General features: G+C 50.7%; 1 protein-coding gene across 5 annotated transcripts in view; it reads right to left on the bottom strand.

The window, feature by feature from the left end:
* The window catches only part of NOD1 (nucleotide binding oligomerization domain containing 1), a 57,311-nt gene extending 54,308 nt beyond the window's left edge, over positions 1-3,003 (bottom strand). For 2 of the 5 annotated variants that reach the window (XM_034760885.1, XM_034760886.1), the window contains exon 1: positions 2,343-3,000. The gene's annotated coding sequence lies outside the window, so the exon portion shown is untranslated. Of the gene's footprint in view, positions 1-2,342 lie in introns of all 5 variants that reach the window. The other 3 variants (XR_004644485.1, XM_034760882.1, XM_034760883.1) reach the window with 3 other exon arrangements.
* Between the last annotated feature and the right edge of the window lie 1,046 nt (positions 3,004-4,049).

The following is a 4,049-nucleotide window of genomic DNA, read 5'->3' as shown; positions in this document are numbered from 1 at the left end:
TCGGATGCATATGCAGGATGCATCCGAAGAAGTGGGCTGTAGTCCACGAAAGCTTATGCTCTAATAAATTTGTTAGTCTCTAAGGTGCCACAAGTACTCCTGTTCTTCTTATTATTGACAGTGCGATTTAAACTGTAATTAATCACAATTAATTTTGTAATCAAGTTAATTTGTTTTGAATTAATCATGTGAGTAAACTGCGATTAATTGACAGCCCTAGAAATTTTCCATGCTTGGTCTCTTAAGGATTGGAGTAAGACTAATTCCTGCCAGGGACCATCTGTTTGTTAAGTGGGTATACAACACCTAGCTCAATAGGGCCCTCTTGCACTTCCTTTGTCAGGCTGCTGATGGTCATATTCCATTTTACAGGGATCATGTGTAAGGCCTGACCATTCTGGCTTTGCTACTGGTATCCAGGAAAAAGAGTTAACCCAGAATCTGCTATGTGTAATGTAGATGCACTGTATTCCTGCAGAACCTTCCCTCTGCCAGCAGCAGGGGGTGGCATTGGAGAGGAGCAGCTGGGTTTGGGTTTTCCCTCCTGCTTTTGCTAATGGGGTTCCCGTATTAGCCTCTAGCGGTTATGTTTAATTCTCTGCCTAAAAGTTGCTCAGCACACTTTTCAAGCCCTGCCTAATGTGATTGGTACTCTGCCAAATTTCTGAGGAATGGGAGTGTCTCTCACTGAAGAAATGTGAAACTCAAACCTTGCAATTTAGGAACACAGCCGGAGTACAGATTTACAAAGTGCAAATATTAGAACAACAAACAAAGCCTAAACCAAAAAAAAAAAAAATTAAACTAGAATAAGAATCATAAATACTTAATGCCTGTACGCTGTAGCTATAGAAAACATTACTGTCTCCTGTCACCTAGTAATTTGAGTTTGGCTGCATCTCACTGACCAACTCCAGATGAGGACACATCTGGACTGAATGAGAGGATTTCAAAATACACCTCCCAAAACGTCAAAGAAAATTAAATTACATCTAGTTAATTTTTCTAGACTTCATTAATTAACCTTGTACATTTCTCTGCCTTTCCTCTCAACTCCACTAACCCATTTGTCCCATTATTCCCTCCTTGCATACTTGCTTCACTGGCCCTTCTCCCACACAAATTCATCCCACATTATCTGATACCTCCTTGGTTTCCTGCTCCTTTCCTCTTATATCCCCTTATTTCTAAGACATGGGCTACCTGAAATATTTTGCTCCCACAGCTCTGGATCTTTGAGTGGTTCTTTCCTTCCACCACCAGCCCAAATAAAACAATTCAACATTGGCAAAGCCACGTAAAGAGAGCTAGTAAAGAGGCACAGAACCAACCTACCTATCAGTGGGAAACACGGCTCTCACACAGCACCAGGAGAGACTTGTGAGCCACTGGACTGGGGTAAAGAAAATTCTCCCACTACTCACAACACGCTGTCATCAGGCAGCTGGCAACCTAAACCGAGGGCTTTCAATCCTGGAGTCAGGTGTTTTAAGTCAAGTCCTTACTATTCCTTTAACACACCACCTCTTTGCAGGTAATAGGTATCTTTGAGGTAGGATTGCCAATTTTGTTTGGATGTATTCCTGGAGGTTTCTTCATGACATAATCTTTAATTAAATATTAATGTTTAATTCCTGGAGACTCCAGAGGAATCCTGGAGAGTTGGCAACCCTACTTTGAGGGACTCCTATGCCAAATCCAAATTACATTCATTCACAACTCTGCAAATGGTCATTGGCCCACTTGGCCAGGGAAGTCTGCCCGGGTCACTGTTTTAGAAGAACTGTGTTTGTTTTCAGATGCTGGACGCTTTATTTTGCATAAAGCAGCAGCATCTCAAAACCTACTACAGGGATGAGATCTCTGGAAAGGAACCGCAGGGGGCAGCCACTGAACCCAACAAGCCACCCCGAAGCTTGAGCTGTAGAAGTGTGTTGCAGTCATTGGCTTCATTCACCTCACCTAGCCCTCACCCACAACCGTGTGACATGATCCCCCTCGCTCTCCTGCGCCAGGCAGCCCCTCTCCCAGCACTATGACCCCCCCCCTCCCCGGCAGCCCCTGCCCCAGCATTGTGACCCCCTATCTCTCCTGCCACCAGCACTGAGACCCCCCCTCGCTCTCCTGCCCCAGGCAGCCCCTCCCCCAGCACTGTGATCCCCCCCATCTCTCCTGCCTGCAGGCGGCACTATGAGCCCCCTCACACTCCTGCCCCAGACAGTCCCCCCCAGCACTCTGATCCCTGCCCCATCTCTCCTGCCTGCAGCACTGCGAGCCCCCTGCCCCAGCAGCGCCCCCCGCCCCAGGCGCAACAGGGTGAGCGCGGCGCGCGCAGGACTCACCGCGGCGGCGAGGAGGACGCGCGTGGGGACACGGAGTGAAAGGGGAGGAGCGAGGCCGCCTGGCCGGGACCCGGTGCTGCTGCTGCCCCGAGCGGGCCGGAGCCCCGCGCTGCTCGGTGCCCCCGAGAGCTGGGAGAGCGGCTCGGCCGGGTGCTTCCCCTTCGCGGCACCGCGCAGGAGCCCGACGCTGACTGAGCGAGCTGCCCCGCCAGCAGCCGCGGAGAGCGAGACGATGTCGCAACACCAAGGCGTCTCCCCCTTCCCCTCCCCCGAGGGCGCCAGCAGCAGCACCCCCCTCTGCGGCCGGCCGGCGGGCCTGCCAGGGCTCACCGCGCTCCAGCCACGGGGAGCTGCCCTGCTGCAAGGGCTCAGCTCCGCGGACGATCAGGCCCCAGGACCTGCCTTGTCTGGTGCCTAGCGTCCTGCCAGCCCTGGCCCCTGCCCGGCTGCAGCGGAGCGGCTGTGAGCGAGGACATCACCTACCCCGGCGTCTCGGAGAGACGGGCAGCGTTTGGGACACGCTCCCGCAGCGCCCCCTGAAACGGGAGCCAGGGCCGCGCTCCCCCCCGCACGCAGACACCAGCGGCGGAAAACGTTCAGCAGGCGGCGTTAGCCGTACAGCCCGCTGGAATAACTAGGGAAGGAAGAGCTACACCCACCTCCCAGCCACAACCCATCCTGCAGCTGGGCCCGGGGTTACACTAGATGAGCCTGGTGGTTCCTTCTACTCTATGCTTCTAGGAGTCTACAGAGTACCTGGACTGGAGAGAGCCCAGCGAGGGCCAGCTCACTTTGGAGGGAGAGACTAGGGTCATTTTTAATACAAACACTGTTCACTTTTTAAAGCTGTTTCTAAGATGCACCTCTACCTCGATATAACGCTGTCCTCGGGAGCCAAAAAATCTTACCGCATTATAGGTGAAACCGTGTTATATCGAACTTGCTTTGATACACCGGAGTGTGCAGCCCTCCTCCCCCAGCACTGCTTTACGATGTTATATGCAAATTCGTATTATATCGGGCCCCGTTATATCGGGGTAGAGGTGTATTTGTATCCAGGCTATTATGTCTAGCGGAAAAGCTGGAGGCACACCTCACCATACAGTAATGGCTGAAGCAGCATGCTACTGCATCCAAAGTTTCCAAGATCTGGAAAAACGAGCCCACAGAAAGATAGGGCTGATTAGTGCTACTTTTGCTTATACACTTGAACTTGCAAGAAGAATGAGGATATATTTTAGGGCAGGGCAACCTGATACTGTTGTTCCTACAGTTATCTACAATGCAGAAGGTGATAACTTCCCTACCAGTTTTCAGAGTAGAAGCCGTGTTGGTCCCTACCAGTTGTTTGCATTTGCCACATTGAAGAGCTATCATAGGTGTTAGGATGACACCTGCCTCTGGAAATTTCGACTACATGCATCTGTCGAAGTGGGTATTCACCCACAAAAGTTTACGCTCCAATACGTCTGTTAGTCTATAAGGTGCCACAGGACTCTTCGTCACTTACCACAAAAACAGGACCTTTAGCTATCAGCCTGCAAGCTGTCCCGCCCCTACCCAAACCCCATGCTTTTTAAAGACAAGGAACAGACAAAAACAAGAATTACACAAGCTTGAAGTGTAAAACTTTCACAATAAAGATTTCAAAAAGTATTTTTCATGACCCACCACCGTTTAGGCTAAGTTACATCAATAAATTAGGAC

The sequence above is a fragment of the Trachemys scripta genome, chromosome 2, assembly GCF_013100865.1.
Source record: "Trachemys scripta elegans isolate TJP31775 chromosome 2, CAS_Tse_1.0, whole genome shotgun sequence".
Classification (NCBI taxonomy): Eukaryota; Metazoa; Chordata; order Testudines; family Emydidae; genus Trachemys; species Trachemys scripta.
The sequence above is the reverse complement of the archived record's forward strand: the minus strand, read 5'-3'. Positions and strand labels throughout refer to the sequence as shown.